Genomic DNA, 22,901 nt, shown 5'->3' with positions numbered 1-22,901 from the left:
TTATCAAACTTGATTTTTATTTGTTTACAAAGTTTCCCTCCAAACTAGTAAAAATTTCAAGGATCTTTCTTTTCTTTTTATGTTTCCTGAAGATAAAGCAAATCTAGAAATGTGTTATTCTATAGATTACATTATACATCTACATTTATAAACCTGAAATGTGAAACTACACGTGTACTCCCAATACTGCCTACTCTTCTATTTTCCATTGCCCCTTAGAAATTTCTAGTGCTTAGCTCAAGGGCATAGCTAGGCAGTAAGAAAAGAAAGCTCTTCCTAAGTAGGTACTTCAGCATAATGTCAGCACTAGGAACTATTTATTTCAGAAATGCGTTTCCAAGCATCGAGCCAGATCAAACACCAGGACGTTCTGCCACCAGGAGTCTCTTGCAATGATTCTACTTCATGTTTACCTTAATCCTGACGCCTTTTAGTCTTTTCACTGTTGCTAATTGTCACTTTTTTCTGCCTTTATTAATTTTAAAGTCATAGGTATTATCAAATATTAGTAAATAAATACTACAAAATGCTTTCTTAAAAATCTTGGATAATAGGGGGGCCTGAGTAGTTCAGTTGTTTGAGCGTCTGGCTCTTGATTTCGCTTCAGTTCATGATCCCAAGGTTGTAGGTTCAACTCATGCTGAGCATGAAGCCTGCTTGAGATTCTCTCTCTCTTTCCCTCTCTCTCTCTCTCTCCCTCCCTCTGTCCCTCTCCCCTGCTCGAGCTCTCTCAAAAATAAAAAAGATTCTTTTTTTGATAGAGCACATGCATGCACATACATGAGCGAGTGGAGGAGGGGGAGAGGGAGAGAGAGAGAGAATTTCAAGCAGGCTCCATGCCCAGCAAGGAGCTAGACATGGGGCTTGATCTCATGACAATGAGATCATGACCTGACCCGAAATCAAGAGTTGGATGCTCAACGAACTGAGCCTCCCAGGTGCCCTCAAAAATTCTCTTTCAACACACACACACACACACACACACACACACACACACACACACACACACTAAAATAGCTTGGATAATGGAAATATATAGTGGCTTCCCATTATACTCATGATGGAGAATATAAAAGCACCCAACTTATAACTAAGAGACAGCTCAAAAGTAAAAATTGTTTTCACCCAAGTATACCACTTATTAAGAGTATTTATGGTGGAATATTCATGGCAATTAACTCTTATAACTAGAAGACAATATTTCATCTAATCTGTTAATACAGGTTCACATCTTGAGTGATGCCTACTGCTTTTTTCATTAGAAATGGAGATTTTATTATATTAACAAAGACACATGAAGGTATTAAATAAATGACATAAATGAGTTTAAATAATGATGACAACTTTCTGAACAAGTCACATTTCTACAACAATTTAAAGAACAATATTTCCATAATATTTATACTTATTGTGGACTCAGAGCTTTGTAGAGAATTATTACATAAAAATATAGAGATAAGTAACTTCAGTTAAATAATGAATGGAAACCCACCTCTCTGTTTTTTAATATTTACGTAATCAATTCCACAGGGTATTTTAAAGTACCAAATATCACAAGTATCAAAAAAGGAGCCATTAGAATTTTGATTCAGTAGTATTGCATTGAATGTGTAGACTGCTTTGGGTAATATGGACATTTTAAGAGTATTGACTCTTCTGGGACACCTAGGTGGCTCTTTCGGTTAAATGTGTGACTTTAGCTCAGGTCATGATCTCATAGTTTGGGGGTTCGAACCCTGCATCAGGCTCTGTGCTGACCACTCAGAGCCTCAAGCCTGCTTTAGACTCTCTGTCTCCCTCTCTCTCTGCCCCTCACCTGCTTGTACTGTCTGTCTCTCTGAAAAATAAATAAACATTAAAAAAATAACATTAATTCTTCCAGTCCAGGAGCAGGGTATATCTTTCCATTTATTTGCATCTTCTTTGATTTCTTTCATCAGTGTCTTACAGTTTTCATTGTACAGATCTTTCACCTTCTTGGTTAAATTTACTTCTAGATTTTTGTAAATGCAATTGTAAATGGAATTGTTTTCTAAATACCTCTGATAATTCATTGTTAGTGTACATAAATTCCACTAATCTCTGTATATTGATTTTGTATCTTGAAACTACTGAATTCATTTATTAGTTTTGACAGTTTTTTGCTGGACTCTTTAGCATTTTGAATATATAAAATTATGCCTTACGCAAATAGTGACAGTTTTGCTTCTTCCTTTCCAATTTGGATGCCTGCTTGCTTGCTTGCTTGCTTGCTTTCTGTCTGTCTGTCTGTCTGCCTGCCTGCCTAATTTCTCTGATGAGGACTGCCAATAATATGTTGAATAAAAGTGGCTACAGTAGGGATCCTTGTCTTTCTTCTGATTTTACAGGAAATGTTTTGTCTCTCCACTGTTAAGCATGATATTAGCTGTGAGCCTAAAATATGTGACCTTGTTTATGTTGAGGTATATTCCCTCTCTACCCACTTTGTTGAAAGGTTTTGTCATAAATGTATGTTGAATTCTGTCAAAGTCTTTTCAGTAGCTATTGAGAGGATCAAATGATTTTTATCTTTCATTTTGTTAAGCTGATATATCACAGTGACTGATTTGTAAGTGTTGAACCATCCTTGCATTCTGGAATAATCTCACTTGATCACAGTATGTGATCTTTTTAATGTATTGTTGAATTCAGATTGATAATATATATACATTTTTAAAAAATTTTTGCACATTTTTTCATCAGGGATATTGCCTGTAATTTTCTTTTCTTATGGTTTCCTTGGCTAGTTTTGGTATCTGGTAATGCTGTTCTTATAAAATGAGTTTGGAAGCATTCTGTCCTCTTCTCTTTTTAAGAGTTTGAGAGGATTAGTATTAATTCTTTGAATATTGGATATTCACCTGTGAAGCCATCTGGTCCTAGACTTTCATTTGCTGAAAAGTTTTTGATTATTGATTTAGTCACCTGCTAGTAACTGGTCTATTCAGATTTTCTTCATGATTATTGACTGGAAGGTTTTATGTTTCTAGGAATTTTTCCACTTCTTTGTTGTCCAATTTGTTGATGTATAATTGTTCATAGTCTCTTACAATCCTTTGTATTTCTGTGGTATGAGTTATAACTCCTCCTCTTTCATTTTGATTTTACATACTTGAGCTTTTCTTCTTTTTTGGTGAATTTAGCTCGAGGTTTTTTAATTTTGTTTATCTTTTCAAAGAACCAGCTCTTAGTTTCATTGATCTTTTCTATTGTCTTTTTAGTTTCTACTTCATTTATTTCCCCTTTAATCTTTATTGTTTCCTTCATTCTACTAACTTTGGGCTTTGTTCTTCTTTTTCCAGTTCATTGAGGTATAAAGTAACTGAGATTTTCATTGTTTCTTGAGATAGGCCTAAATCTTTAGGAACTTCCCCCTTAGAACTGTTTTTGCTTACCCCATCAATTTTGGTATGTTGTGTTTCTATTTTCATTTTTCCCAAGGCACTTTTTTCTCTTTTTCCTCCCTTAAGAACTCATTGGTTGTTCAATGGCCTGTTGTTTAATCTCCACATATTTGGGACTTTTCCAGTTTTCTTCCTGTACTTGATTTCCAGTCTCATACCATTGTGGTCATAAAACATACCTGCTATAATTGCAATCTTCTTAAATTTATGAAGACTTACTTTGTGGCCTAACATATGATCTACCCTGGAGAATATTCCATGTTCCCTTGAGAAGAATATGTATTCTGCTGCTGTTGTATCAATTTTATGTATGTATTAACTCTATAAGGTCTAATGAATTTTTTAAGGCCAATGTTTCTAAATTGATTTTCTGCCTGGATGATCTATCCATTGATGTAATGGGGTATTAAAGTCCTCTATGAATATTGTATTTCTATCTCTCCATTTAGGTATCTTAATATTTGCTTTATATATTTAGGTATTCTATGTGAAGTATATAAGTATTTATAATTGTTATATCCTCTTATTGGATTGACCCTTTTATAGCTATGTCATGCTCTTCTTTGTTTCTTATTACAGTGTTTGTTTTAAAGTCTATTTTGTCTGATATAACATTAGCTACTCTAGCTTTCCTTTGGTTTCCATTTTAATGGAACATATTTTTCTATCCCTTCATTTTCAGTATGTGTGTCCTTATATTTGAAGTGATTCTCTATAGAAGGCATATAGCTGGGTCTTGCTTTTTTATCTATTCAGCTACTCTATGTCCTCTGTTTAGAAAATTTAGTCCATTTACATTTAAAGCAATTACTGACAGGTATGTACTTAAAGCCAATTTGTTAATTGTTTGCTGGTTGTTTTTTACTTCCTTTCCTTGCTCTCTTCTCTGTGGTTCAATGTTTTCCTTACTATCATGTTTACATACTTTTCTTGCTTCCGTGTATCTAGTGTAGGCTATTGCTTTGTGGTCATCATGAGGTTTACAGAGAACAACCTATGTTTATAACAGTCTACACTGAGAGAAACTTAACTTTGAATACATTTTTAAAAATCTATATTTTTATTACCATTTTGTTTTTGATGTTTCATTTTATATTTTCTGATTTTGTGTACCCCTTAACTAATTATTGTAGTTATACTTATTTTACTACATTTTTTAACCTTTAAACTAGCTTAATGTGTGATCAATAATTTAACATTTATTTCTTAAAAGGCTTGTTTAGTGATGATGAACTCCTTCAGCTTTTGCTTATCTGGAAACCTTTTTGCCTCTCCAACAATTAAAAAAAATTAACGTTTATTTATTTTTGAGAGACAAGAAAGAGACAGAGCATGAATGGGGGAGGAACACACATAGAGGGAGACACAGAATCTGAAGTAGGCTCCAGGCTCCCAGCTGTCAGCACAGAGCCCAACACGGGGCTCAAACTCCTGAACCATGAGCTCAAGACCTGAGCAGAAGTCTGATACTTAACCGATTGAGCCACCCAGGCACCTCAGTGATAATTTTCTTGATGTGGCCATGGGGAATTAATACTGGTACTAATAAGATAATATACATTATTTAAAAGCTTACCTTGACTATCATGTGAAGAATGGACCATAATGGAACAAAAATAGGAAAGAGAGATACTAATTAGATTGGAGGCTAATGCAGTAGTTGAGACAAACACTGATACTGGTTAAGACAACATTTTAACAAAACTAGTGTTGCAATATTGTCAGAAATGATGTACAATTTGGAAATAATACCAACAGGAGCCACAAATATGTTGGGTGTGTCAGTGAGTTACAATGAAATCAAAGATCAATCCCAGGTCTGGCCAGAAAGTAGAGGTATACTGTACTAACATTAACTGAGATGAAGAATGCTAGAGGAATACCAAGTTTGGAAAGTTAAGAAGCCATGATCCATTTTGGATACTTTAAGTTTGAGATGCTTATACAATACCCAAGTTAATTTGATATATTACTACTGTAGGCCTCTACTAATCCCTACCTTTTGGTACTTATGACCTTGGGTGATCCTCTTCCTTTGAGTGTGGGATGGACCTAATGAATGGTTAATAATACAAAAGCAATGGGAGGTCACTTCTGAGATTAAATTACAAAATACTGATTTCCAATTTACTGGCGCTCCCTCACTACTCACTTTGATAAAGCCAGGTGCCCTATTGAAAAGTCCACATGGCAAGAAATTGAGGGTGCCCCCCAGCCAACAGCCAGAGAAAAATTTGGTCCCACAACTTTTAAGGAGTTGAACCTTGCGAACTACCACTGAGGGAGCTTGGAAGCAGATCTTATCTCAACTGAACCCTGAGATGACTGCTACCCCAGCTAAAATCTTGACTGTAGCCTTGTGAGTGACTTTGAGCCAGAAGACCCAGCTAAGCCATGTAAAGATTCCTAATCCACAGAAACCATGAGATATGAAATGTTTCATTTTAACACACTAAGCTCTGGGTAATATTTTTATGTAGCAATAATGAATAAAGATGGGAAGGATGTGAGAGAAATCTGACCTGCAAATACACATTTAGATAGATTTTATTTTAAAAAACCCAAATGTAGTCAACATTTAAAAAGTAAGGGTACGATGCTTAACCAACTGAGCCATCCGGGTGCCCCCAGCTATGTTTATGATTAAATATAAAATTTTTTTAATGGTCCCAAGGACTCAAATTTGGGTTTTTATAGTAGTTATGCTCTTATTTGTTTGGATTAACAAATGTACGTATTTAATGTACAGTGTTATATTAGTTTCAGGTGTACAATATAGTGAATCAACAAATCTATACATAATGCAGTGCTCATTACAATAAGTTTACTCTTAATCCCCTTCACCTATTTCACCCATCCCCCCCATCCATCTCCCTTCTGGTAACCACCATTTTGTTCTGTATATTTAAGAGGGGTTTTTTTTTGTCTCTTTTTTTTCTTTGTTTGTTTGTTTTGTTTCTTAAATTCCACATGAGTGAAATCATGTGGTATGTGTCTTTCTCTCACATGTATTTCACTTAGGATTATACTCTCTAGGCCATCCATGTTGTTGCAAATAGCAAGATTTCATTGTTTTTTATGGCTGAGTAATATTCTATTGTGTATGTATACACACACACACACACACACACACCCCACTTCTTTATCCATTCATCTATGGATGGACACTTGGACTGCTTCTATGTCTTGGCTATTGTAAATAATGATGCTATAGACACAAGGACATATCTATCTTTTTGAATTAGTGTTTTCACTTTTGGGGGTAAATACCCTAGAGTGGAATTATTGGATCCTATGGTAATTGTAGCTCTAATTTTTTGAGTAACCTCCATACTGTTTTCCACAGTTGCTACACCACTTTGCATTCCCACCAACAGTGTATAAGTGTTCCTTTTTCTCCACATTCTCAACCCTTGTTCTTATGTTTTCTTCTATTTTAGCCATTCTTACATGTGTAAGGTGGTATCTCATGGTGGTTTTGATGTGATTTCCCTGATTATGAGTGATGCTGAGTATCTTTTCATGTATCTGTTGGCCATCTGTCTGTCTTCTTCAGAAAAATCTGTTTAGGCCCTCTGACCATTTTTTATTGGATTAGTTGGGATTTTTGTCCTCAGTTATGTAAGTTCTTTGTATATTTTGGATACTAACCCATTTTCAGATATATCATTTGCAAATATCTTCTCCCATTCACTAGGTTGTTTTTTTGTTTTGTTGAGTGCTTCCTCTGCTGTGTGAAACTTTTGTCTTTTGATGCAGCCCCAAAAGATTATTTTTGCTTTTGATTCCTTGGCCTCAGGAAACATATATAGAAAAGTGTTGCTATGGCTGATGTCAAAGAAATTACTGCCTGTGCCCTATTCTAGATAATTTATGGTTTCCAGTCTCACATATAGGTCCTAAATCCATTTTTAATTTATTTGTGTGTGGTGTAAGAAAGTGGTCCAGTTTCTTTCTTCTGCATGTAGCTGTCCAGTTTTCCTAACACCATTTTTGAAGAGACTGTCTTTTTCCCATTGCATATTCTTGCCTCCTTTGTTGCAGATTAACTGGCAATACAATCATGGGTTAATTTCTGGGCTATTTATTTTGTCCCACTGAACTCTGCATCTATTTTTGTACCATTACTATACTGTTTTGATTACTACAGCTTTGTAGTATATCTTGAAATCTGGGATTGTGATACTTCCAGTTTTATTTTTTTCCAAGATTGCTTTGCTTATTCAGAGAACCTTTTGTGGTTCTATGCAAATTTTAGGATTATTTGTTCTACATCTGTGAAAACTGTTGTTGGTGATTGATAGGGCTTACATTAAATCTGTAGATTGCTTTGGGTAGTACGGACATTTTAATGGCATTTGTTCTCCCAAGCCATGAGCCTAACACATGTACTCTTAATACATAAATACAGTGCTCAATGGCTTGTGATCTATGTATTTTTTAAAAAACTTACAATGAACTAATTATAAAATATCACTTCATACAGGCTAGGCTATCATATGTGGATAATCAAAGCTAAAAGTACTTATTATATTACATTGCAAACCTAGGTCTACTTATATAAAATTTTTGAAAATTTCATAGTTTACTTCAAAATTAATTCACTTTTAAAAAAATGAGAGACTCCATATCAAACATAACCTGTCCAAATAATGCTACCACCTTCTTCCATATATATATATATATATATCCATATATATCCATATATATCCATATATATCCATATATATCCATATATATCCATATATATATTTATATGTATATATATCCATATATATATATATATATATACACACACACACATATTTAAAAAAATGAGAGACTCCATATCAAACATAACCTGTCCAATAATGCTACCACCTTCTTCCATATATATATACACATATATATCCATATATATCCATATATATCCATATATATATTTATACGTATATATATCCATATATATATATATATATATATACACACACACATATATATATATATACACATACATCACACACACACATACATACACTCTTGGCTTACATGATTATTTTCTTATGATATAATGGCAGGAAGAAAAATTTGTGGATTATTTTAAATTCAGGAAATTAAATAGAGTTAGGAATTCTCAAAACTTCTGTATTTATCAATTTCAACTACTATAAAATCTGAATAGATTCTTTTCATTAGAGAGTGGATATTGCGGTGAGCATGCATGGGTTAGAATTTCAGCTCCAGAACTTCCTGGCTTTGTAATCAGAAGCACATGCTTTAACCTCTCTGTGTCCCTTTGTCTATCCCCCTTTCTATAACACATGACTAAATGTATCTTCCACATAAGGTTATTTAAGTGTTTTGTACAATGATACCCATAAAACATTTTGATTAGAACTTGGCACTTAGTAAGGAATCAATAAATGTTTCTACTGTTATTATTATCAGTGTCTCATTGGTACTATATTTATGTAAGCACATAGAAAACATATTTTAGTCATTCAGTACTTACAAAGAAAATAAATATGCATGCAAATATGTTAGACTGAATAGGATGAATGTTTGTGCAGCACAAATTTTAGACTTTAGCTTATAATCTGAAAAACAGAACAAATTTTGGCATGATACCCCATCTTGCAGTTGTTGAAATGTGAGTCAATCTCTTGGTTGAAAGTAAGCCATTTACATGTGTCAATAAATGTCTTATCTTGCAAGTGAAATCACTTTCAATAACTACTGCAAGGTAGAGATAGAAAAATCCACCTGGAAAAAACTGCTTTGGGGACTTGAGAAGTCATCAAAAATAGGCATATTTAAGCGAACAACAAATAACAATCATGAGGGATCTGCTTTAAATGTTGGCTATTATGAGTGGTGAGGATGTGTTCTGAAAGCCAAAGATAAAAAGGGGCTACTAACATTTCAAATGAATTATAAAATAGTATACTAAGGACACCTCTTCAGTGTACTTACACACACATGTTTTCAAGTAAGAACCTTTTCTCTTCTTTTCTTTTTTTTATCAACATTCATTTCTGTTTGGCCTTTCAAATTGTAAACGCCAACTGTTATTGATAGCAAGTTGCCATTTCATAAGTAATGTTTTATCAGTGCTTGTTTTCTTTTCCTATATTTGCTGTACATTTAAAAATACATACTAAAAGTCGAAAAATCTCCAAAGCTGATGCTTTATCTGTGCAATTTCACCAAGTAGTGTTTCTTATAGATATTGTTGGAAATTTTAAATCATATAACTTATCAATTCAGTAACTTTCAATTGCTTATCTGTCCTTCCCTCTGGATCTTATTTTTCAAACTCTTACCATTTAGTTCGCATTCACAGAATATTTGTTGAGTGCCCATTATGTATAGACAGTATGCTCATCACATAGCTTATCTTTTCTATTTTAAATCAAAAGCCTCTTCTCTCAGCCTTGCTACAATCCTCTGCCACTGCATTATGAAATCTTGCTTGCATTTCAGTGTTCACTTACACAAGATTCATTCTCATATAAAGTCCTTACAGTTTTGTTTCCATCTCTTTTAAATCCAAACTTATCCTCTAAAAAACTCATTAATTACATTCTAATGACACAATCCCTCTTCCTTAATTCTAATTCTCTTCTTATTGCTTCTGCTTCATTTGATACTATGGAACGCTGTGTTCTTTTGAACCATTCTTCTTCACTAATACCACACCACCACCTCCTTAAATAGTTACATGAGATAATATGCATACGAAATACCTAGGCCGGTACTACATAAAGTTGACATCCCACAAGAATGAACTCTCCCTGTCTTGAATTCTATACATCCAGGGCTGACTCTTCTTGTGAACAGTTTCTGTGGGGAATACCTGTGGCCAGTCTTCCACAAAGCACTTTCATCTGACATATTCCCCTTCTCTCTGTTTCCAGTTATTACCTGTATACATTTACCTCTGTAATGTCTATTTCTGCAGTCTTAATATCTCTCCCAAGTACTCTCTTGTATTTGGAACTCTGTGCTGATGATATCATTGGTACATGCCATAGGCACTGCTTTATCTTTCTTCTCAAAGCAGCTCTTCTCTTTGACTTTACTACTTGCTAGTATTTCTGCCAACCTTTTAATAATATGGGTCCAAATACCTCATCATTTTGTTTTCTTCACCACTTATGCCAAACTAGTTGTGAAATTCTACGTATTCTTCCACAGTGAATTTTACTTTTGATTATTACTCTCTGTCTTCTTAACCATCCCACTAGTTCAGCTGACTCTTTCAAATTGCTAGATTGTTGAAACAGCCTTTAATTTGTGTTTCTATTTTTCATCTTTTCTTCTCTGTGTTCTTTTTTTAACTGCACATGATTAGTCTCCTTAAAGTATCAGTTTGATTGTGTCTTTCCTGAGGTCAAATATGTCCATAATTCCTCCCTTCCTACTGGATAAAAATCTCAATTCTTAACCAAACATTCTGAAAATGGTACACAAAGAATGTGGTAAATATGTAAATGTGATCTACATTAAATTTATAATACAAACCTATTGGTATAATATATAAAAGTGAAGATTAACACATACAAACTAGAATTAAACAATGGTAGTAAGACCAGATAAATTGAGAGGAAGGTGACTGATCATTAAGGATCTGACTTTGTTTGGGAGGATAAATTAAACAGCTGATTATTTTTTTAGCTTGTAAAATAATCTATAATAAAATTTTAAGGGTAACCACTAAAATAATATAGCACATAAATTCCAAAATGGAAGGGGGAAAATTAGAATAAGAATATAAGCCTTAACCACAAAAAAAGGCAATAAAGATGAAAAAAGCAAAGACAGAGCAAGTAAATAGCAGAAAGGATTATGCTACAAGTAAATTCAAGTATAAAGTTATAACAAATATACATGTAAATATGAGTGAACTAAACATTCTAGTTAAATGACAAATATGGTCAGACTGGATATCTATCTAGATACACATATTTTTAAATATTAACAATATAATGTTTAAAGATACAGACAGAGACATCCCTGGATATGAGAAGCAGAAAGCATGAGGATAAAATATAGAGAAAGACAGGCCAAGAAAATACAAATCAAAAGGAACCTCAGATAACTATGTAACAATGTATCACTCAAAAGGCATTTTAAACTAAAATGCACTATTAGCAATAAAAGGGGTCACTATATAATAATAGAACAATCGATCCTCCAAGCCAATAATACTAATATAAAATTTAAATGAATTACTTAAAATAGCTCCTATATACATTATATATATATATATATATATATTATATACATATATATAATATATATATATAAAGAAAAAAAAAAGAGCCTGAAAGAATTACAGAAGAAATGGTAAAATCCATGAGCTTAGGAGATTTCAACACATTCACCAGAAAAATCCTATCAACCCAATTAACAAGGTTGATTGAATGAACATCTAAAAAACATACTCCCAGATGTGTCCCAACACATCTTCTTAAGCTCATATGAAATAGTTACACAAAGTTGACAGGTACTATGCAACAAAGCAAATCTCAGCAAATTTCAAAAATTTGATACCAAAGAATACAATCAAGTCAGACAGAAATAACAAAAAGATAACTAGACAATACATTTGGATATTTAAAAACAATTCTAAATAATTCAAAGGAAAAAGAAGAAATTATAAGGGAATCCCAAAAATACTTAGAAGTAAATGAACAAAGTACCTGTACATAGAAGAACTTTTGCATTGTTAAAATTTACAGCAGAAATTAAGCTAAATACACTAAATACTGATCATCAGGAGTTAGAAAAACGACAACTAAATAAATCCTAATAAAATGTAAGGAAAACCATATAAGAATAATAAAAAGTTAATCGACAACATAGAAATAGCCAATATTTAGAGAAAAGTTTAATTTTGAACCACATGAAAAATTGATCAGGAAGATAAAAACAAAGGAAAGAGGCACACAAAAGGAATTTTAAAAGACAGTAAGAAAGCATGCCTATAAATGTAAAAGCTAAATGCATTAAACAAATTACGCGAAACTAAGAACTTATGAGAAATGATCTAAGAAAAAATGAAAAAAAAAAAAAACAACCTGAATAGTTCCTTAAACCCTAGTAAAATACCAGGAGTAGTTAAAGTATCTCCTTAAAGAAAACATGAAGCTCAAATGATGATATAGGTGGGTTTTATTAAACCTTTGAAGAACACATAATTTTAAACTTACAAAAACCTTCTAAGAAACAGAACATGGGAAAATATCAACCCCAAAATGAAACCAGTGTCATCTTGATACCAAAACTAAGTAGGACAGTATAAGAAAATCACAGGTCAATTTTTCTTAGGAAGAGATGGAAAAATCTAAATAAAATATAGGTAAACAGAATACTACAATGTATTACAACAGATACAATGCATTATAAACAAAATCTACAGCAAACATTATATTTGATGATGAAATGTCAAAATATCCCTTCAAAATTAGAAACAAATCAAGAAAATCACCACTTTTACTCAGACAGGCAAATATCAAAATGAACAGGAAAATAAATCCTATCATGTATATATTACATGATATCCACATATAACCGACCCACCCCAAAACTGTGAATACAAATGCTACCATTAATAATTCATCAAACCAAGATATCAAGATATAAGATTTATCTCCAAAAATCAATTACATGTTTATGTATTGGCAAAAGAAAACTAAATTTTAGAAAATGTGGTTTATAATATTAACAAAATAATATAATATTAACACAAATAATATCCCTAGGAATAAATACAAAAAAATGTAAGATTATTTTGAATAAGATTATAAAAGACAAGAAAGATATTTAAGCCTTTTTAAGTAGAAAGATACAATGCTAATGGATAATGAGTACACTCGTTATCTAAATATATTGATTCTTTCCAAACCAATCTGCAGATTCTATGCTTTCCAATTAAAATACCCAATTTTTCTTTGTAATATTTGACAAAGGGACAAATAATAGGTAAGACACACTGGAAGATCAAGAAGGTGGAGGCCCTTGCCCTATCAAACAGAAAGAGATCAATGCACAAACAGAAACCTGATATAACTGATATAGCTAACTGAAAACTACAAAAATCATACTCTTCCATAGAGTAGAGAGATGCCTCTGGGAAGCTCCTGTTCATCAGAGAACAATGTTGCTCAGCACCCTTTTCATTTATGTAGGGCTACACGACTAGTTTTGGCCAATGAAATATGGGCTGTGATATCATTTTCTGACTGAAGTGTTTAAGAAGTTGGTGTGACTTCTCTAGTCTTTTCTTCCCCAATCTGCCAGCTGGGTACAGATGACTACAATGTCCTAGTGGATGGTGACAGCACAACAGAAGAAAAATCCTGGTACTTTGAATTATGAAGTGGAGGAAAACATTGGCTAAAACCAGTCACATTGTATTAGGACAGTAAAATTTGGGAGATGATGTTTTTTTTAAATTTAAATCCAAGTTAGTTAACATATAGTGTAATAATGGTTTCAGGAGTAGAATTTAGTGATTCATCACTTACATATGACACTCAGTGCTCATCTCAACAAATGCCCTCCTTAATGCCAATCACCTATTTAGCCTATCCCCTACCCAACATGCCTCCAGCAACCCTCAGTTTGTTCCCTGTATTTAAGAGTGTCTTATGGTTTGCCTCCCTCTCTGTTTTTACCACGTTTCCTTTCCTTCCCCTAGGTTCATCTGTTGTGTTTCTTAAATTCCATATTTGAGACAAATCCTATGATATTTATCTTTCTCTGGTTAATTGAGCTTAGCATAATACTCTCTAGCTCCATGCACATCATTACAAATGGCAAGATTTCATTCTTTTTGATCACCGGGTAATATCTCTTTGTATATATATACCATCTCTTCTTTATCCATTCATTAGTCGATGGACATTTGGGGTCTTTCCATAATTTGGCTATTGTTGCTAGTGCTATAAACATCGGGGTGCATGTGCCACTTCGAATCAGCATTTTTGTATCCTGTGGATAAATTCCTAGTAGTGCAATTGCTGGGTTGTAGGGTAGCTCAATTTTTTTTTATTTTTAAGGTTTATTTATTTTTGAGACAGAGAGAGACACAGCATGAATGGGGGAGGGTCAGAGAGAGAGGGAGACACAGAAACCGAAACAGGCTCCAGGCTCTGAGCTGTCAGCACAGAGGCCGACACAGGGCTTGAACTCACGGACAGCGAGATCATGACCTGAGCCGAAGTTGGATGCTCAACTGACTGAGCCACCCAGGCGCCCCTGAATTTTCAATTTTTTGAGGAACCTTCATACTGTTCTCCAGAGTGGCTGCCTCAGTTTGCATTCCCGCCAAGAGTGAAAAGGGGTTCCTGTTCTCCGCATCCTTGCCAACATCGGTTGTTGCCTGAGTTGTTAATTTTATCCATTCTAACAGGTGTGAGGGGATACCTCATTGTAGTTTTGATGTCTATTTCCCTGATGATAAGTGATACTGAGCATCTTTTCACGTGGGAGATTATTTTCTACAGCACCTGGCTGTATTCTAAAACAGGTGATACTGGACAGGGGTTGCTACCGCAGTTCAGTGGGGAAAGAATAAATTATTTAACATAAAGTAGTGGGATAAAGGACTATTCACATAGGGAAAAAAAGAAAAGAAAAATAATTCTGTCACACCATTCAAAGACTCAATTCCTGTGGATTATAGGTTTAAAGGTGAAAAGGAAAATTTAAATCATTTTAAAAGAAAATGTTGGAGAATATGTGCACGATATTATAGTAGGGAAGAATTCTTTATACAAGACTCAAACACAACGATAAGTAAAGATTAACAAATATGACCTCACTAAAATTAAGAGCTTCCAGTTCTAAAAATATATCATTAATAAGGTGAAAATATAACCTACAAACAGGGAGAATATATTTATCAACACAAAGCTGACAAAAATTATTATATAGAATATGAGGAGAGACAGTTGCCTCACACAAAAGAAGACAGGAGTGACAAATGTAAAAAGATATTCAAAATGACTGTTAATCAGGGAAATGTAAATTAAATAAGGCAACATTTTATTACAACTTTAGATAACACTAAGGGTTGGTAAAAATATGGAAAGAAGTGAACTTCTATACACTAATGGTTTTAGGGTTATTTGTGGACCATTCTGGAAATGAATATCATCTTGAAGTTCATACATCTACATCAGAATCCATCAATCTCATTCTCAGTCAGGGACTCTGAAGAAATTCTAGCTAGTGTGTGCCAGGAGATATATATATATATATATATGAATTTGCATAAGAGTATTATTTGTTACAATAGAATCGGAGAGCAAGCCACCTCCCATCAACAAGACCATATCTACAAAGTGTCAAATGTTAATATCACAGACTCCTAAGTGGAATTCAAAACGATGGAACCACAGCTATATTTGTCAGTGTGGAGCAATCTCAGAGAAAATGATGAATTATGAGTTAGAAAAGATTACATGCAATATAACATTGATAGAGGGTTCAAAAACACACAAAAACTATTTGTGGATACATATGTATATAGTGAAACAATTTTTTTAAGGACAAGAATGATAATACAAAATTGAGAAGAGCACTTATCTTTGTGAGAGAGGGAAAGGATTAATATTTCATAGGAACACATGAGACTTAAAAATATTGGTACTATCCTGTAAGCTCGGTGGTAGTTACAGGTATGCTCGTTTTATTACTCTTTATATCCTATAAAGAAATATATATTTTTATGTACATAAAATATTATATAATAGGAATGTTTTTAAACTGAGTTATAAAATGACCGATGAAGCACACTATTTTAATTTTCAAAATATGTCCATGTATACAGAAAACATATAAGAAGGATATAATGTTAATAGTGGTTATCTCTGGAATGCAGGAAGATTTTAATTCCATATACAACACAAGAAATCAAACACAATACAATTCTCCTTAGTAAATAAAAACAGTATCAGATGAGGCCATCAGAATCCTGACAAGAGATAACAGAAGAAGGTATAACTAGAATAGCAGTAAAGGGAACTTGAGATCCTGGCAAAGAACTCAGTGCCTCACAGTAATGTCCCATGTGTGCGCTGCGTTCTGCCGTACTTAAAAAAAAAAAAAAAAAAACATGAACTCTTTGTTAAATCACTCCCAGAAAAACTCATTTTGAAGTATTCAACGCTCCAAGTCAGCTCAGCATTACAATTTTAGCAATATTAAATCAAGGCCAAGTTGATTTGGCACCTCTGGAAGAACAGACACTAGGAAAATGTCTCGAAACCACCTTACAATACCTAAACCTAATCCAGTCTTTACAGCATTTTAGTGCAATGCTCTCTGAGGACCTGCTGCATAAAAAGCAGCTTATCAATGTTTAACAGACTTCAGTACAATGTTGAATATAGGATTACAAACAAATAGAATCACATGAGGTAAAATTGTGAAGTTCCAGGCCATTGGCAGCTAATTGAGGAGAGGGGAATGGGAGGAGATAATTTCTATATTTGGACCAACAAAAGTAAAAATAAAGACTCTTTAAAAATCAGAGCATACATATAAGATTTATGTCACAATATTCCTTAACCTCCTTTTAGAAAAGCATTCAAGAAAATGGCTCACCACTATTAAAAAGAGCCTAAGAGGAGCTCATCATTACATAGAGAAAGGCAGCAATATTAAGTACTTTGTTGTTGTTGTTGTTCAAGCCTAAATTCAAATGTAAAGAATTGTACCAAAGGCTTTTTTAAACAAAAGACTTCCGGCAATTCAGCAGAAGGGTACAGTGCCTGAGACAAATGCCTTGGAGCTTAGAAGATGCCTTAAGGTACATCTTAGACAAAATGGAATATTCCTACAACAATTCCATGAAACCTTAAAAGAATGAAAGGCAAAGATCTTCCAGGACAACTTCTGTTATATTTCTTTTCAGTCTAATCTAATACTGGAAATTATTTTTCCTTCTCATCAAAGCAAAATGAACTGCAGTTTTCTTCAAGCCAATGTTTCAACGTGTCATTTGACTCACTTAAAATGACACTGAAGAAGACTGTGACAGAAATAAACTAGTACCATGGAACTAACTTTTTTGGGGAAAATTGTTAGCTAAATCAATTTAAGTACGAACTGGCACTCTGTACACAAAGGAAACACCTCCTGCAGCCCTTAAGAGATTGATATACAAGTCTACACACAATCTGGAATGGGTTCATTCAAAATCTATTAAAAATTCTATCAAAACTTTTGATGGTTCTCATGACAAGGTCAGATGTCCTAAAATAGATCAGTATTATTAAAAAGTGAAATATAGGAAACGAATACAGCTACAAATATCTTAGGTTAATGATTTAACTTTTTACATTAGAAAAACTATAAAAAGTGTTTCAGTGGGTAGAGTTATCTCCAGTGACCTCCTTCAAGTCTCATCTTCATGTTTTATACGTAGAATTTTACTTTCTACAAAGAAAGAACCAGAATGCTTTCTGAAATGACAAGGATTTATTTTCCCCTCAGTGACCTATCATATTCTTTCAAAAGGAAAGAAAAAAAAAAAAAACTAGGTCACTTTTCAAAAACCGGGCTTTAACCTTTTAACTCTCTAATATACTCAAGGTACAGTTCTTGGCATTTATGGATATGTTCTTTCGTGAACTAATAAAAATATACTCTTTCCCCTCAAAGCTTCATATCTTCATTTTTTATGAAATGCAATTCATCACACACGTGCTTTTAGTTTACATATTCTAGTTTTTCCTAAAGATTGGGAAATACATTTACAAAATTCAAAATAGAATCCACAGAATGAAGAAAAAGATGTCTTGAGTTTGAAAACTGGTTCTAAATATCAACTGAAGTTTAACATATAGATGCAACTAAGTAATTCCTCTCTTACCTACTTACCAAATAGAATTACATACCTACGTTCACCTAAAAGTATCTACTAAATGCTCATATCATGAATGCTGATGACAGCATTAATACTATCTATAAAGTGGAAACTACTCAAACAGTGGAGTGTAGAGACCATTACAGTATCTTTCCCACCCTGTAATACTACACAGTAATGAGTACAGTCTTCAATTACATGTAATAAGGTACACAAATATCACAAGCATAATGTTGAACAAAAGAAGCCAGGCACAAAGAAGTACATCATGTATGATCCCATTTATAAAAGGTACAAAAATAAGAAAAATAACCTACACTGTCAGAAGTCTGAACAGCAGTTGCCTTTGGAGAGTAAGGACTACCACAGAGCAGAAAAGGGGGATTCTGAGTTAAAAGCTAACGCCCCAGGACCGTTCCATTTGTGAAGAATCAGGAGCTGTCCATTTATGAAATGTGTACCTTTGTAACAATGGAAACATCTACCCTCAGGCTTCTTTTAAGTAAATGGCAACCATCTTCATGGTCTAAACTTCTGAGAATTGACGATTATGTGAGGCCAAAAGCATCCTAAAAGATACACGCACTCTGTGAAGGATCCACGCATTCAGGCAATGGCTAACATTTTAGCATTAAAGGTAAAACCATGAAATAAATTCAGTCTCATTCTGAGTGATAATGGATCCAGCAAAACAGCAAAGTTTCTTGAAGAAGACTGCTACATTTTCAAGTAGACTAGGAACAACCTTCCTCCTGTGGATCCTTAAAAAAGGAAGAGATAATCTTGTTATGTTGCTTTGTTTTAGAAAAGTGGGCAAAAGTTCAAGGTTGCTGCTGTTGTTCTTTTTAAAGTACGTGCTGCTAAATCCTACTGAAACCTCTTTTGGATGGAAATGTTTTCTTTCTTTTCCTACTGATAACTATAAATTGAGTTGAAATGTCCCAATAAGGCAAGGAAAGTCTCTCAAATGCAAAGTGTTTTCAATGCAGATATCACAAGGAACATATGCCAAATCAAACAGCATCATAAAAGCCTGAATTCACTAAGAACATTCCAACTTGAAAAGTTTATTTTTAAAAAATGCTCTCAAGCCAAATGTAAGTTTGCATACATTAAATGCTTTCAGCAATAAGAGAAAGGGTTTTGTAATTCCAATGAGTGAGATCTTTGAGCTAACAGAGAACAAAAAATAATTTAAGATTCAAACACTTGCAAAGAGTCTAACTTCTTGGGAAATATTACAGATCACAGAAAAAAGATTATGTTACTATGGAAGAAAAAAAACGACTTACTCTTAAGATGAGAAAAATTCATTTACTGTTTGACTTGATTTACTAAATGTTCACATAAAAGACTACATTGTGAGCAATCAATTCAGTTTTCACCCAAGTTTGTAAAAGGAGGTGCTCTGTTTGTTTGACAGAGAAGTAAAAAATGGAGTTGCATCTTTTTTATGGGACCCTAATAACCTTCCATGGGTAAAAAATAACGTAGGCATAACTCAACTGTGGCAAATATATGTTTCAAACAAAAAAAAAATCAAAGACAAGGTGTTATAAGAAAAATAAGAAAATATGAAATAAAATTCTGTACAAACTATCAGTTGTTATTTTTAATTTAAAAAAATTTTTAAAGTTTATTTATTTATTTTAAGAGACGGGAGGGTGAGAGGGGGGACAGAGGGGAGGAGCAGAGAGAATGGGAGAGAGAATCCTAACCAGGCTCTGCACTGTGGGCATGGAGCCCCATGCAGGGCTCGAACTCAGGAATTGTGAGCTTGTAACCTGAGCCCAAAACAAGAGTCGGAGGCTTAACAGACTGAGCCACCCAGGCACCCCTGTTATTTTTAATTTTTGATAGATTTGTAAAGAACAGAGAAAACTGGAAAAACACAGAAGTGGAAATAACCATCTTTTTATCTCTACTTAGGCTCAAATTTCTACTCTGCTAACCAATTAGTATAACAACATCATACTATATACATACATGGGGAAAGATTATTAATAATATATATTATTTTTAATTTCTGAAGTTTAAAGATGTATATTTTCACAAATCTTCATTGAATTACAGTGTATGATATTTTGTTGTGTTATCTTCTCACAAATCAAGAAAAACAGTTAATCCTTCACTCGCTCTCTGTTTTTCAGTTATCTCCCCAGAATATTTTAGAAAAGCTAATTTCATTTTTATTAAGACCCTATTGTGTCCTTGTGGTAGAAAATGTAATCCCAAAAGAAACGCGTAGATGGAATCCCTCTTGTCCTCAAGAAACTTCCATATCAATGTGTGTGTGTACGTGTGTGTATTGGCTGGGGGAGGTGAGAAGAAGATGGATCACCTATAGTTCAAAACTTCTAAAAAACTAGAGACTATCTTAAGAGTAGGATAAAATCATTTTCCCCCAATAGTTGAAATCACCTTGACAACGTACCGTCAGTTCTTTATTTCTATAAATCCTATATATTCCACAAGGTCTGGCACACACTTCAAAAAGTATCTACTAGTGAATCAGTGAATGAATCAAGGAATTAATAAAGAAAGAATAGTGACAAAGACCTAAGAATGGACAGAAAAATTTAATGCGGAATCAGTTTAGTTCAAGTAATCTTATGTTAATCAAACGCATTCTAGGTCAAAGGTATCTATCTCTGTACAAGTAGAAAGACAAGGACTTTGTGTGCCAATAGGAGAGTGTCTTTATGAATGTGAGGCTACCAGGGTGTAGCAAGGGGAAGAAGAGTGACACCACACTACACTAGGTGCAGTCAGCTGGTGATGTTTAGGATTAAAAAAGTCCACAGTAGATTAAGTGAGCCTGAGAGGGGGGCATACAGGAGCATCATAAATGGATGCGTTGGAGGAGGATTAGTGAGAGCCAAAGTGAGCAGGTAAGAATTTCCTGAGATCGCACATCCATGACTGATCCAAGTCTGAGTGGTTACTGAGATGGAAATAGTGATAACTGAACTGTCACAGAGACAATGCAAAGACAGAAGCTACGAAATGTGACAAAAAGACTATGGAGGTTAAAAAAGAAGATCTCTCCAACTCTGTAAAGAAGGAGAAAAAACTGTATTTATTCTTTGTACTTTTTAATTTCTGGCAACTCCTGTGATTATCTGTAGCAGCAGAAACACCTCCGAGTATTTGCTAAGAGCAGTTTTTTCCAGGGTCTGTTCTAGGGACAATTTTTTCCCTGTCACCATGGCAACACTGCCAAAATAAATTATCTGTGTAAAGTTTCATTCCTTACTTCAAACACTTCAGTGGCAAAATACTAGATAAAGGGAATCATTATATTTAAATATATATGGATTTCCTTTTGTATAAAAACGCTTGATACTGTTTAGAGGGTTTCATGTTGACTTTTTTCTTTGGTTCATAGAAAGACTAATTAAAGAGTACTAGAGTGGATATTTTGGATCAGTTACGCCAAAGGTATTCAGGACCCCTCTTCTCTATTGTTTTTCTTTATACAGAGGCTAAAAGCCGAACATTTACCTTCCTAGAATTTTTTGCAGCTACGCGTAGAGATATCCAATCTTTTGCCAGGAAGATGCAAGCAGAAATCCTTTCACAGGAATATCAGTAAAGATTTTTAGCATGGACAGACTTATCTAGCATTCACCACCACCATCCCCAGCCTTTTTGTTTCTTCTTTTACTATTTCCTTCATATCTTTTTGGAATGTGAACACAGTATCAAGCTTATTGCAGCAATTACATGAACAGGAGGATGAACCCACAAACTAAAAAACAGTGGTACAGAAAGATGAAACAAACTTGAATTCTTAGTGGCACATCAGTGCTCAAATTCCTGCTTGTGGATTTCTTTTTATATGAGAAAAATATACCTCTATCTGCTTAAGCTATTGACAGGTTTTTTAATGCTTCCAGCTGAATACAATCCCAAAATTACCCATCATATCTCTGAACTGGTATATATAGGGATGTGTATGACAAAATTTGTATTCTCAAGATGTGAAAATCTTATAATATTAAGAGATACTATTTATTGAGTGCTTAATTTTTATAATGCAATGTGTTAAGCAATTTACATAAATTACCCAACATAAACCTCAAACCAAAACTGTGAAACAGATGCTCTTTTATATCCACATTTTAAAGATGAGATCTTTGAAGTAGAGAAGGCTAATATGCCGTGCAACATCTTATAAACACCGAAGCCAGAGGAGAACTCAGAGAGATGGACTCCAAAACTAAGGCTTTAACTACCATATTATAATAGGAAGGAGAGAAGCTCATACACAAATAGTTAAAAGGTTATAAAATAAAATGTATTAATAAAAATAATACATAAATGAAATGCTTTGAGGGTTTTAAAAATTATAAAGGGAGTGTAACTAATGGAGAAAGACTGCAATAAATGGAGACTACTGACTCTACTGTGACTGTTGAAAGAATACCAACATTGTAGTGATGAAAACTTGACAGATAACTATGATTTGCTATTATGGTACAACTGTTTTTACTGCTAGTTCAAGTGATGAACCAAATTGTGCACTACCCATTAAAGGAAGCAGCACAACATGATGTTTAGAAATTGAAGTTCTAGCATCAGATGGACTTAGGTTTAAATCTCAACTCTGCCAA

The sequence above is a fragment of the Lynx rufus genome, unplaced genomic scaffold (genome assembly GCF_022079265.1).
Source record: "Lynx rufus isolate CCGP_SWC_20201006 ecotype Redwood Valley unplaced genomic scaffold, mLynRuf1.p SCAF_14, whole genome shotgun sequence".
NCBI lineage: Eukaryota > Metazoa > Chordata > Mammalia > Carnivora > Felidae > Lynx > Lynx rufus.
The sequence above is the reverse complement of the archived record's forward strand: the minus strand, read 5'-3'. Positions refer to the sequence as shown.